The sequence below is a fragment of the Triticum urartu genome, chromosome 1A (assembly GCF_056163025.1).
Source record: "Triticum urartu cultivar PI428250 chromosome 1A, HENAU_Tu73, whole genome shotgun sequence".
NCBI lineage: Eukaryota > Viridiplantae > Streptophyta > Magnoliopsida > Poales > Poaceae > Triticum > Triticum urartu.
The window spans coordinates 172,419,368-172,433,177 of record NC_141873.1 but is presented as its reverse complement, the minus strand read 5'-3'; the positions used below and the strand labels follow the sequence as shown (position 1 = coordinate 172,433,177).

General features: G+C 48.0%; 1 pseudogene; it reads left to right on the top strand.

Moving 5' to 3' along the window:
• The window catches only part of LOC147990505 (uncharacterized), a 39,190-nt pseudogene extending 29,048 nt beyond the window's left edge, over positions 1-10,142 (top strand).
• The last annotated feature ends 3,668 nt before the right edge of the window (positions 10,143-13,810 follow it).

The following is a 13,810-nucleotide window of genomic DNA, read 5'->3' as shown; positions in this document are numbered from 1 at the left end:
GGACGCCGAAAAGCTGGTGAAGGAGGGGCCACCGAAGGGCAAGGAGCATCGCCACCCCGAAAAGTATTATGACAGTGTCCTGAAGGGTTCCCGCCTTGTGGCAGAGGAATGTGCTAAGGATGTAATATTTGAATGAATGTACTCATGTGATCCTGTAATATGAAAACGAGTTCATGTGCGCTATATAACGCTTGTCGATTTAAAATATTACCTTATGTGCGGCCGTTTATAAAATCTGAGAGTTGGCCAGTCGTCGACTTATGCCCCCATGTAACTAGTACTGAGGTGTTCAGGATAAATCTTAAACACTCTTTATCCAAAAAAAATTGGTCCTTTAAGGAGGTGTTTAGCGCAGCGAACAAGGCAATCGGACTATACAGCTTTATCACTCTCACTTAGCCATAGAAGTATACAATTTTAAATTTTGGCGAAGCCCCTAGTATTCAGAAGTCCGAACTTGGGGCGCTATATACGCCTAAACCGGCCAAGGCCGATTCCTCGCCCAAAGCGGAAAAAATATTTAAGGATTTGAGACCTCTCGAACAGCGACCGGCTCTCGCCGCATCATGACAGTCAGTTTTCGAATTTCTCTACTGAGGTGTTCTTCCGGAAGAACCGGGACAAAATCGCAGTAGTTCTCCCGGTGCTACCTTAGCCGATATAGCGGAACATAAGGTACCAAAACATGGGAGTCGGGCAAACCCAACTATTGACCCAAGACATGATTCGGAGCTGATGCAGATAATGCTATAAGTTCAGGGTGCCGCACTATCGAAAGTGTTCGGACTTTTCTTGTCGTGTTATGGGGTACACGGAAGCCCCTGGCGCACTGGACGTACCAGAATGTATGACTGCAATTTGTCGTAAATGAGTAGACAGGGAAAAAGCAATAATAAGCTAACGCTACGCATTGTTATTTAAATGATACGTCAAAGCGTATGTATACAAGTAGTGCAATAAGCAAAAATAGGACTATTTGACATGTCCTATCCAAGGGCAGGCTGCGTGTGGGTATGTAAAACAGGTATAGCGATCGTTATCATAGACCACCTGGGGATTCCCTTGTACGTCAAAGCTTCTTGCTTCCTTGGTGTTTATTTCCCATGATGGGTCCGATAATTAGGGTATCGCAGAGGGCCTTCAGAGAATAGGGTCCTGAAAGGAAGAAAATGGTGAAGATATACGGGTCCTGAGGCGGTTGAGCCACATTGTGGGCTATGCCATAGCCGTGCCTCCGCCTATGCCCATGGTATCTTGAGTGCGTAATTATGGACGCGCGGCGCAAATTTTGCCGCTTGACTGGGACTGGGACGGAGGCCGGATTGCTAGACGAGCTCAAAACATGCCGGGCGATCCTGTTGCAGGGTACTCCAGACTCGCTTGAAGGTGTCCGGGGGCTTTACCGCCGAATTGGCAGTTTGCCTCAGAAGGCTGCTTTGTACTTCTGCTACGAGGGACGCAGTGTGCTCCTCCTTACGAAGCGAGCATTCTGTGTTTCCATTAACTGTTATAACCCCGCGAGGTCCTGGCATTTTGAGCTTGAGGTATGCATAATGTGGTACCGCATTGAATCTGGCGAATGCGGTTCGTCCGAGCAGTGCGTGATAGCCACTGCGGAAGGGGACGATATCGAAGATCAACTCCTCGCTTCAGAAGTTGTCCGGGGATCCGAAGACCACTTCCAGTGTGATTGAGCCCGTGCAACAGGCCTCTACACCTGGTATGACACCTTTAAAGGTGGTTTTTGTGGGTTTGATCCTCGAGGGGTCGATACCCATTTTGCGCACTGTATCCTGATAGAGCAGGTTCAGGCTGCTGCCACCGTCCATAAGGACTCGAGTGAGGTGAAATCTGTCGATGATGGGGTCAAGGACCAATGCGGCAGAACCTCCATGAAGGATACTGGTAGGGTGGTCCCTGCGATCGAAAGTGATCAGACAAGAAGACCATGGGTTGAACTTTGGGGCGATTGGCTCCATCGCATAGACGTCCCTTAGTGCACACTTTCGTTCCCGCTTGGGAATATGGGTTGCGTATATCATGTTCACTGTTTTCACTTGGGGAGGAAAGTTCTTCTGTCCTCCTGTGTTCGGCGGCCAGGGCTCCTCCTTGTCGTTGCTATGCAGCCCCTTGTTTTCGGCATTCAACTTGCCGGCCTGTTTGAACACCCAGCATTCTGTGTTGGTATGGTTGGCTGGTTTATCGGGGGTGCCGTGAATTTGGCATGAGTGATTGAGTATGTGGTCCAAACTGGACGGGCCCGGATTGCTTCTTTTGAACGGCTTTTTCCGCTGACCGGATTTAGAGCCACTGAATCCGGCATTGAATGTCGTGTCTTCGGCGTTGTCACCGTTGTTGCGGCGTTTGTGTCTATTGCGACGTGGCTTGCCGTTGCTATCTCTGGCATCTGAATTGCCAGGATTTCTTGATGTGTTGTTGCTGCGAGCCAGCCAGCTGTCCTCGCCCTCACAAAAGCGGATCATGAGTGTCGTGAGTGCTGCCATGGATTTCGGCTTCTCTTGGCCGAGGTGTCAGGCGAGCCACTCGTCACGGATGTTATGCTTAAATGCCGCTAAGGCCTCGGCATCCGGACAGTCGACAATTTGGTTCTTTTTAGTTGGGAACCGACTCCAGAATTTCCTGGCTGACTCCTCGGGCTGTTGGGTTATGTGACTCAAGTCATCATCATCCGGTGGTCGCACATAAGTGCCCTGGAAGTTGTCAAGGAATGCATATTCCAAGTTCTCTCAACTGCCAATGGAGTTTGCCGGCAGGGTATTCATCCAATGTCGAGCCGGTCCTTTGAGTTTTAGTGGGAGGTACTTGATGGCATGTAGATCGTCACCGCGGGCCATGTGGATGTGGAGGAGGAAATCTTCAATCCATACCGCGGGGTCTGTTGTACCATCATATGATTCAATGTTTATGGGTTTAAACCCTTCTGAGAATTCATGATCCATTACTTCATCAGTGAAGCATAGCACTTTGCGGCGCCTCTGTGCCGGGCTATATCACGACGCAGTTCATACGAGTCTTGTCTGTTGTATTCGGCCCGGCCGGATTTGCTTTTAGTATATCCAGCGTGACGGTCGACGTCACGCATTGGGGCGTGCCCCTGTGATCTGTAGATCGATCTTGTATGTCCTGCTTTGTTTTCCAATATGTCTCACAGGTCCTGCGTGTAGCCCCGGGCCTTGGTGTTTTTGTTTGACTGGCGACGGGGTGCGGGCTGGACTTGGGGCTGATATGCCGCTTTGTCTCGGCCACGAGGTGGCCGGTCAGCCGCATCATACGCTGGTAGTGTAGGTTTTAATGCTTCCTCCTCGAGTTGGGGTAGCAACCTGCGCTTTGGGTAGCTTTTGGTTGGGCACTCGGGTTCGTATTCCTCGGCTGCCAGGACCTCGGTCCATCTATCCGCTAGCAGATCTTGATCAGCTTGAAGCTGTTGCTACTTTTTCTTCAGGCTTTTCGTTGTGGCTATAAGACGACACTTGAAGCGCTCCTGCTCGACAGGATCCTCAGGCACGATGAATTCTTCATCGCCGAGGCTCACCTCGTCTTCGGAGAGGGGCATGCAATTTTCATCCCCTGATTCTCCGTCCATCGCCTGTTCCTTAGGGCTCGCTTTCCCATCCTCCCGCTCGAAGCCTGGCTGGAAGGGATTGTCTTCGTCTTCGGCACTGTCCGCAGCGTTATTGTCTCTTGTGCCGGTATTGGTGCTTTTGCTATGGCAGGGCTTAGAGCGGCATCGATGACGCTGGTGCTTAGATTGCTTCTCGAGTGGGTTATCCTCCGTTGCCTTATTGCCATTGCTTTCTTTGGGGGTGTCCACCATGTATATATCATATGATGAGGTGGTTGTCCAGCGCCCTGTGGGTGGTGGTTCCTGTTCTTCTCCTGCATCGTCATCCATACCATCGATGTCTTCGGAGCCAAAATCAAGCATGTCGGTTAAGTCGTCGACAATGGCTATTAAGTGGGTGGTGGGTGGGGAATGAATTTTGTTGTCCACTTCCCACTCAAGCCGGACATAGTTTGGCCAAGGATCTCCTGACAAGGAGAGAGACCTCAATGAATTTAGCACGTCGCCCAAGGGCGAGTGCTGAAAGATATCCGCGGAGGTAAACTCCATGATCGGTGCCCAGTCAGATTTGATAGGCACGGATGCAAGCGGTTCGGAGCATGTGGCCAGGGACGAATTCAAGGGTCCGGTAACATAGGTCTCATAGAAGGTGAATTCAGTATTCGGCTCTATCGCCACTGAGTGTGCAGCCTCTGTGGTGGGGTCTATCCACCCATCCTCGGACGGCACGATCTGCTCCGGATTGAGGGCCGGAGTAGCCATAGGTGTGATCTCCCGAACACCGTCCGACGACAGAGCTAAGTCATGCTCGTCGTGACTGTGTGGCGCACCTGACATGGGCTCGAATCCATCGAAAATCAAGTCTCCGCGGATGTCGGTAGTATAGTTCAAGCTTCCAGACCTGACCTGATGGCCAGGGGCGCCCCTCTCGATCTGCTCCAGATGGCCAAGCGAGTTGGCCCGCGGTACGAAGCCACCGAATACGAAGATTTGTTCGGGGAGAAAAACCTCACCCTGGATCGCATCATTACCGATGATCGAAGGAGCCATCAAGCCTTTATCGCGATGGCACAGTGGAACTCTCAATGAAAGCACCAATGTAGGTGTCAAAACCAGCGGATCTCGAGTAGGTGGTCCCGAACTGTGCGTCTAAGGTTGATGGTAACAGGAGGCAGGGGACACAATGTTTACCCAGGTTCGGGCCCTCACGATGGAGGTAATACCCTACTTCCTTCTTGATTGATCTTGATGATATGAGTATTACAAGGGTTGATCTACCACGAGATCATAGAGGCTAAACCCTAGAAGCTAGCCTATGATTATGATTGTTGTTGTCCTAGGGACTAAACCCTCCGGTTTATATAGACACCGGAGGAGGCTAGGGTTACACAGAGTCGGTTACAAGGGAGGAGATATACATATCCGAATTGCCAAGCTTGCCTTCCACGCAAACGAGAGTCCCACCCGGACACGGGACGAAGTCTTCAATCTTGTATCCTCATAGTCCAACAGTCTGGCCATCCGAGGACCCCCTAATCCATGACTCCCTCAGTGTGTGCTTGCAAGCTCTATGTATTCCATAAAAGTTGACATGCTTATAAGAGACATTTTCATGACTAGTGCAATCATCATTAGTACCATGGATATTCAAAGAATTCATACTAACAACATTGCAATCATGCTCATCATTCAAATATTTAGTGGCAAACATTCTAATGCATTCTTCTTCTAACACTTAGGCACAATTATCGGGATCCTTATTTTCATGAAAGATATTAAAAAGATGAAGCATATGAGGTACCCTCAATTCCATTTTTTAATTTTCTTTTATAAACTAAACTAGTGATAAAACAAGAGACTAAAAGATTCGATTGCAAGATCTAAAGATATACCTTCAAGCGCTAACCTCCCCAGCAATGGCGCCAGAAAAGAGCTTGATGTCTACTACACAACCTTCTTCTTGTAGACGTTGTTGGGCCTCCAAGTGCAGAGGTTTGTAGGACAGTAGCAAATTTCCCTCAAGTGGATGACCTAAGGTTTATCAATCTGTGGGAGGCATAGGATGAATATGGTCTCTCTCAAACAACCCTGCAACCAAATAACAAAGAGTCTCTTGTGTCCCCAACACACCCAATACAATGGTAAATTGTATAGGTGCACTAGTTCGGCGAAGAGATGGTGATACAAGTGCAATATGGATAGTAGATAATGGTTTTTGTAATCTGAAAATTTAAAAACAGCAAGGTAGCAAGTGGTAAAAGTGAGCACAAACGGTATTGCAATGCTAGGAAACAAGGCCTAGGTGAAAGTGCGTTATATCGACTAGAGGGGGGGTGAATAGGCGATTTTTATGGAAGTCTTCAAAACTTGGGAGTTATGAAGACAAACAGTGAAGATTATGCCTATTACTATGCAGCGGAAGTTAGATTACACTAGGCCAGCCATGGTCATGTATTCAATAGAGTGAGAGCACAGTGACAAATAGCTTCAGTGTAATAAGGATCAAGTAGGAAGAAGTTATGAAGCCAAACAGATCATGCATTCACGTTGTGAAGACAAATGATAAAGCAAGCATACAATGACTTCACAATGAGTAACAGCAAGAGAAGGAAGTGAAGATGAAACCAGTGACTCGTTGAAGACAATGATATGTTGGACCAGTTCCAGTTGCTGTGACAACTGTACGTCTGGTTGGAGCGGCTAGGTATTTAAACCTTAGGACACACAGTCCCGGACACCCAGTCCTGAACACACAGTTCAGGACACCAAGTCCTCACCGTATTCTCCTTGAGCTAAGGTCACTTAGTCCTCGCCCAATCACTCTGGTAAGTCTTCAAGGTAGACTACCAAACCTTCACAGACTTCGTTCACTGGCAATCCACAATGTCTCTTGGATGCTCTGAACGCGACGCCTAACCGTCTGGAGGATTCACAGTCCTCAAGTGTAATAAGTCTTCAGATCACACAGACAAGAAGACTTAAGTGATGCCCAATTTACTCTGGCTCTGGGTGGTTAGGGTTTTTCTCCTCACTAGGAATTTTCTCTCAAAGGCTTCGAGGTGGGTTGCTCTCAAACGACAAAAGCCGTGCACTGAAATCTGAGCAGCCAACCGTTTATGGTTGTGGGGGTGGGCTATTTATAGCCACTTGGCAACCCGACCTGATTTGTCTGAAATGACCCTGGGTCACTAAGGAACTGACACGTGTCTCAACGGTCAGATTTCGAACTCTTGTGGCAACTTTACTTGGGCTACAAGTAAAGCTGACTTGTCCGGCTCTGGACAAGATTTGCTCTCATTGTCTTCACTCGAAGGCATAGGTTTTTGATTTAGGCATCACTTCAATCATTCTAACTGGTTCTCCTGGACCCCACTTAACAGTACGGTGGTTCCTATGACTCAACACAAAATAGAAAGAATCACGAAAGATCTAAGTCTTCGAGCTCCATAGGCTTCATAACGTGTCTTCTTTTGTCATAGTCTTCAATGTGAATTTCTTCATATACCACCTTTGTCTTCAATGTCTTCATACATTTTTAGGGGTCATCTCTGGTAGTAAAACCGAATCAATGAGGGACTTCTACCTGTGTTTTCCTGCAATTCTCACAAACACATTAGTCCCTCAACTAGGTTTGTCGTCAATACTCCAAAACCAACTAGGGGTGGCACTAGATGCACTTACACTAGGGTTCATACTTTCACTAGTGCAAGCTCTCTCAACAATAATAACATAATTGGATCATATAACTATCCCTCAACATGCAACAAAGAGTCACTCCAATGTCACTAATAGCGGAGAACAAACGAAGATATTATGGTAGGGTACGAAACCAACTCAAAGTTATCCTTTCTGATCAATCTATTCAACAGTCCGTAGTAAATAACACGAAGCTATTCTTTCCATTCAATCTATCATAGAGTTCGTACTAGAATAACACCTTAAGACACAAATCAACCAAAACCCTAATGTCACCTAGATACTCCAGTGTCACCTCAAGTATCCGTGGGTATGATTATATGATATGCATCACATAATCTCAGATTCATCTATTCAACCAACACAAAGAACTTCAAAGAGTGCCCCAAAGTTTCTACCGGAGATTCAAGTAGAAAACGTGTGGAGACCCCTATGCATAAGTTCACGAGGTCACGGAACTCGCAAGTTGATCACCAAAACATACATCAAGTGGATCACGTGATATCCCATTGTCACCACAGATAAGCACATGCAAGACATACATCAAGTGTTCTCAAATCCTTAAAGACTCAATCTGATAAGATAACTTCAAAGGGAAACTCAATTCATCACAAGAGAGTAGAGGGGGAGAAACATCACAAGATCCAAATATAACAGCAAAGCTCGCAATACATCAAGATTCTGCCGACTCAAGAACACGAGAGAGAGAGAGATCAAACACATAGCTACTAGTACATACCCTCAGGCCCGAGGGAGAACTACTCACTCCTCGTCATGGAGAGCGCCGGGATGATGAAGATGGCCACCGGAGAGGGATTCCCCCCTCTACCAGGGTGCCGGAATGGGTCTAGATTGGTTTTCGGTGGCTATGGAGGCTTCTAGCAGCGGAACTCCCGATCTAGGTTTCTTTCTGGAAGTTTTAGTATATATAAGAGGTTTTGGCGTCAAGAACAATTCAGGGGGGTCTCCGAGCTGTCCAAGAGGCAAGGAGGCACGCCCAGGGGGTGGGCGCTCCCCCACCCTCGTGGGCAGCCCGGGACTCTTCTGGTCCATCTCCGATGCTCTGTGGGCTTCTTCTGGTCCAAAAATAAGCTCCGTCAAGTTTCAGGTCAATTGGACTCCGTTTGGTTTTCCTTTTCTGTGATACTCAAAAACAAGGAAAAAACAGAAACTGGCACTGGGCTCTAGGTTAATAGGTTAGTCCCAAAAATCATATAAAATAGCATATAAATGCATATAAAACATCCAAGGTTGATAATATAATAGCATGTAACAATCAAAAATTATAGATACGTTGGAGACGTATCAAAGATTGATCCTATGGACCTTCAAATTGAGGAGCGCTCAGAAACTTTGGGCATCTTGCACCAACACCTGCATATTTGTTCTTGCACCAACACCTACATATTTGTTAATGAGCATGCTAGATGGAAACATTCCTTCCATGACAAATTTGCATCTTATGCATGGATTTACTTACATTATGATTGCTTTGTTGCATCTGATATTTCCATGTCATCCATGATACTATATGAGCTTGCGCATTTTCTTAGCAATTTTGTTGTAAACTTTCTTGATGGCCTCTTGATACATTATAATCACATTTCCATCATCAATTGCATGATCGCGTAGTCGCATTGAGCATAAATTACCATGTTCATGCTTTTGATAAATCAACCCATTATGACATCATTTTGCACAATGGTTGCATTGATCACATTCACAACCCCTTCGTGTGCACGACAAATGAATTTGCTCCCATGAATGCTTTACATATCATTCTACATCATTTTGCTAAGCATCATCTGCCTTGTCACAAACAGTTCCATCAGACGAACTTGTGGCACCCGGATAATCAAGCTATAGTAATCCCCTGCTAATGATGCCATGTCATCATTTTTATTGTTGCTAGGTCCCATGTTGATTCAAACCAATTCAAAGTTCAATTTAAATTAAAGCCAAAATTTAAAGTGTTCATAATGTCAAAACTAAAATGTGCAAATTGTGACAAATAATTCATAGGTAATATTGGTGAAGAAACTAAGTCTTTATAAAATGTTTAAGTGCTCACAATTAGTTAAGATAGTGGCTTAAACAATCATCTAAATTCCTTTTATAATTTCTAAAATGTTAAACTATTTTATTTGTGAGTGAAACTTTTTGTGGCGGAGGGTTAAACTAAAACTCTAATTTAGGTGTTGGTCTCATATTGTTATTAAGCAAAGATGATGTGAAAATTAAATAAAATAAATAAATAGAAAAGTTAAAAGAAAAATAAAACCATACAACAAAAGAAAACAAAACAACCGGCCTTCCCCTGGGCTTTGGCCCACTAAGCCATCAGACTGTCCCACCCTCGCCAAACTCTCCCCTCTCCCCTGTTCACGCTACCATGGACGTCGGCGATGGCTGCCACGACACAGGGCGATGCCGTGGCGCCCATTCACCGCGCCCCTTCCTATATCTATCTGACGCCTGTTGCACAATAAGCTAGTTCTTGCTAGCAGTTTAGCGTCAGAGTAGTTCTTTTCTTCAGTTAAATTCAGTTAGCTTGTTTCGTCAGGTTAGTTAGATGCCAGCTCCCACGTGATGCGGTCTGTGTGATCCGTGGAGAGCTTGTAGGGCGCAGTGGACCAAGTGCTCGATCGTGGGATGGCACGATTCAGTAGGAGCGCTGGAACTGCAGAACGATCGTTTTCTGTTAAGGAATAAAAGGAGAAGGAAGCAGAAAAACAACATGCATTACGCTGTGCAAAAGCCTCGTGTGTTGAACTGATCAGTGAATACAGCGAGAGAGAGAGGCGACAAGTGGCATCAGAGCCATGTCGAGGACGCCAGCGGCCGCGACGAGGACGCCCGCTAGCGGTGCAGGCCGATCGCAGACACCACCATGCATACGCGCGCCGTCACAGGATCGCGGACGGACTCGCCGCCACGGCGATGTAGAAGTCCAGCAGTCGGTTCAGCCGGCGCCCGCGACGGGCGCGCTCCCGATGCTGACGCGCACCAACTACGCCGAGTGGGCTCTGCTCATGAAGGTCTACCTTCAGGCCCACGGCTGGTGGGGGCGGTCTCTCATGGCGACGTCTCCTACTTCCATGAGCGCAACGTGATGATTACCATCCTGCGCAGCCTCCCTTCGGACGTGCTTCTCGCCGTGGGAGAGAAGGAGACCGCCAAGGAGGCGTGGGACGCCATCGCCACGCAGCGCCTTGGAGCCACGCGCGTACGCGAGGCCAACGCGCAGAAACTGCAGCGTGATTTCGAGGGGATCACCTTCCACGACGGGGAGACCATCGATGACTTCTCGCTCCGTCTCTCCGGCATCGTCGCCGGCCTGCATGCTCCTGGCGACACGGTGGAAGAATCAAAGGTAGTCACCAAGTTCCTGCGTGTTGTCCCGCCCCAGTTCACGCAGGTGGCAATCGCGATTGAGACGCTGCTGAACATAAGCACGCGCTCCCTGGACGAGGTCATCGGCAGACTGCGAGTCATTCAGGACCGACTCGACGATGCGCACAGTGGCAACAGCAGCCAGGGGGACGGCTGCTCCTCACTTGGGAGGAGTGGCAAGCCCGCCAACAGCAACCCCGCGCTCCGGGGCCTCCCTCGGGCGGCAGCAACAACCGCCGAAGAGGCGGAGGCGGTGGCCGCGGAAGCGGACGCGACGGCAGACGCGGTGGTGACTACCCCGACAAGACTGGTGGGGACAAGGAAAAATGCAGGTACTGTGGCATAAAAGGGCACTGGGCCCGAGAATGCAAGAAGAAGAAAAGGAAGGAGGATGCTCTCCTAGCCCAGGCGAATGAGGAGGGCGATCCCGAGCTGCTGCTTGCCGAGGTCGTCGAGCTCACACGCCCCGTGCAATCATTGGAGATGGTTGCAGATCTGTAACACCCCGGATGTAATTTACCATGTATCCCAACTCTTTCCGCTTCCGGCGCTAAGTTATTTTATTTTTCCTCGGGTTCGGGTTTTTTTCTCCGTGGGTTGTTGCCTGTGTCGTGCATCTCATATCATGTCATCATGTGCATTGCATTTGCATACGCGTTCGTATCATGCATCCGAGCATTTTCCCCATTGTTCGTTTTGCATTCCGGCGCTCCTATCTCCTCCAGTGGTCCTTTCTACCTATTTTCGTGTGGGGGGGTTAAACATTTCCGGATTGGACCAAGACTTGCCATGCGGCCTTGGTTTACTACCGGTAGACTGCCTGTCAAGTTTCGTGTCATTTGGACTTCGTTTGATACTCCAACGGTTAACCGAGGGACCGAGAAGTCCTATGTGTATTGCACTCCAACACCCTTCCAATTTGGCCCAAAACCCACCAAAACCCTCTCCATCATCTAGAGCATTCGATCACGACCGCGTGGCCGCAAACCGCACCTCATTTGGACTCTCCTAGCTCCTCCTATGTATAAATAGGCATCTCCCCCGAAAATCCTGGATCCAATCCAACCCCAAACCCTAGCCCCGCTCCATCCGCGCGCCGGACACGTCCGGTCCGCGCCGGACGTCTCGCGCCGCCGCCCCGCAGCCACTAGCGAGCCGCCACGTGGCACTCGTCCCGCCGCCGCCGCCAAGGCCTGCCGGGCCCAAGGCCGGCCCTCTTCGCCCCCGCGTCCGGGCCCCGCCTCTTCTTCCCGAGCGTCGCCTGCACCTGAAAGGACCTCGCCGCTCCGCCGTCGTCGTTCCATGCGCCGGCCGCCTCCGCCTCGCACCTCGCCGGCCGGAGCCGAGCTCCGCCGCGGCCGGCCCGCGCCTCCTCCGACCTCCGCCGCGCTCCTCCACCGCCCCTCCGCTCGGATCCGGTCACCGCGCCTTCCCTCGTCAAGTCCGGTGACACTCCGGCGAACAGGACTTCCCTGGCGAACCTCGTCGACCGTGAAGCTACAGTGATCCAGATCTGGATCTGGAATTCGAAGGGTTGACTTTCCCCGAAACCCTAATTTATTTGCGTTTTTCATCATGCCGTAACTCCGCATCCGTAGCTCCGTTTTGCGTGTGTAGCATATCAAAATGTTCGTCTCAGAGAGTACATCATTTCATCTCATTGCATCATTTGCATTTGAGCTCATCTTGATGCCCGAAATGCTGTTGGAAGAGAGCTATATGAGATATTTGTCAGATCTGCTGCATCAGTTAGCTATTTGTCATTTTTGCCATGATTAATGTGTGCATGATATGCTCGTGAGTTCTACATGAGTTTTGTGATATGCCATGCCATCTTTACAGAGGTGCTTACCATATATTTTTGTGATATGTGTGGTGACCAGCACAAGCTTGCAAAGTAGTGCATTCGTTAATGCTGATTTCAGGGACTTAGAATTTCACTAAGTCCTTGATCTGATTTTATCAATATGCCATATGTTCATGTTTTTTCCTAGTGATCCGCGCCTCTTTTGAGGATGATCAGTAATGATGTTTTGTTAACATTGTGGTGCTCTATCCATCCATGTCTTTGTTTGCAATTATGGAGCACCCTAGCTTGAGTCAATCGAGCTCTACTTTTGCTATTTCGTGATTCCTAGCAGATTGTTGACTTGTTAGCGATTTTGCCGAGGATGTTGCTAGTGATCCGTGCATGCTATGTTGTTGTTCTTGCCGTGTCTAGATTCTATGATATGTATTCTTTATGGGTGTATGATTAGTTTGTCATGCCATGCTTTGTAGTGAGTGCATCGAGCTCGTGAACATGACTACTCGTTAACAGATTTGCATGCTCCAGTTTTTCACTAAGTCTGTAATCTGATTATGTTTCTGCCATGTTCACATGCTTGCATTTGTATTTTCTGATCCCCTTTGACTCTAGGTCACTAAGGGACTTTTGTTAAGTGCTTTGAGTAGCTTCATGCCATGCCTTGCTTTGCCATGTTAAGTTCCTGTAGCATATAGTTTTCATACTCCAAAGTGTGCTACCTGATGTTAAATTCCAGACTTGTGTTAATTTTACTATGAAACCTGTTTATCGTTTGCATTTTTGCCATGCTTGTTTGAACCTGTTAATGGATGAATTGGCTGTAGCTCAGTGTTCATTTTTTTGTCAAGCATCATGAGTGGATCCCTGCCATGTATTTTGTTGTCATGTTTGAGTGCTATAGCATTATTATCTTGATGCATTTAGATGGCTACTTGCTGATTATCGCAGACCGGTGCCATATTTGTTTTGCTTGCCATTTCCAAACCATGCATCCGATTCCGGTGATCTTTATCGTTTTCAACCGAAATCACCTCACCTTTCTAGTGGCACTCTTGGATTTCCAAGTTGAGGCCAGGTTCAATCATTCCTTGTCAAATCTTGCATATGCATCACATATCGCATCCCGCATAGCATACCATGTTTGCATCATGTTTGTTTGAGCTTTGCACGTGGTTGATTGTGTTCCTTTTGCTTGTTTGTCTTGTTTGAGTAGAGCCGGAAGACGAGTTCGCTAACGAGGAGCCCGTTGAGTTTGCTTACGAGGATCAAGTCAACTCTAACAACTTTGCAGGCAAGATGATCATACCCTCGAAATCACTTCTATCTTTGCT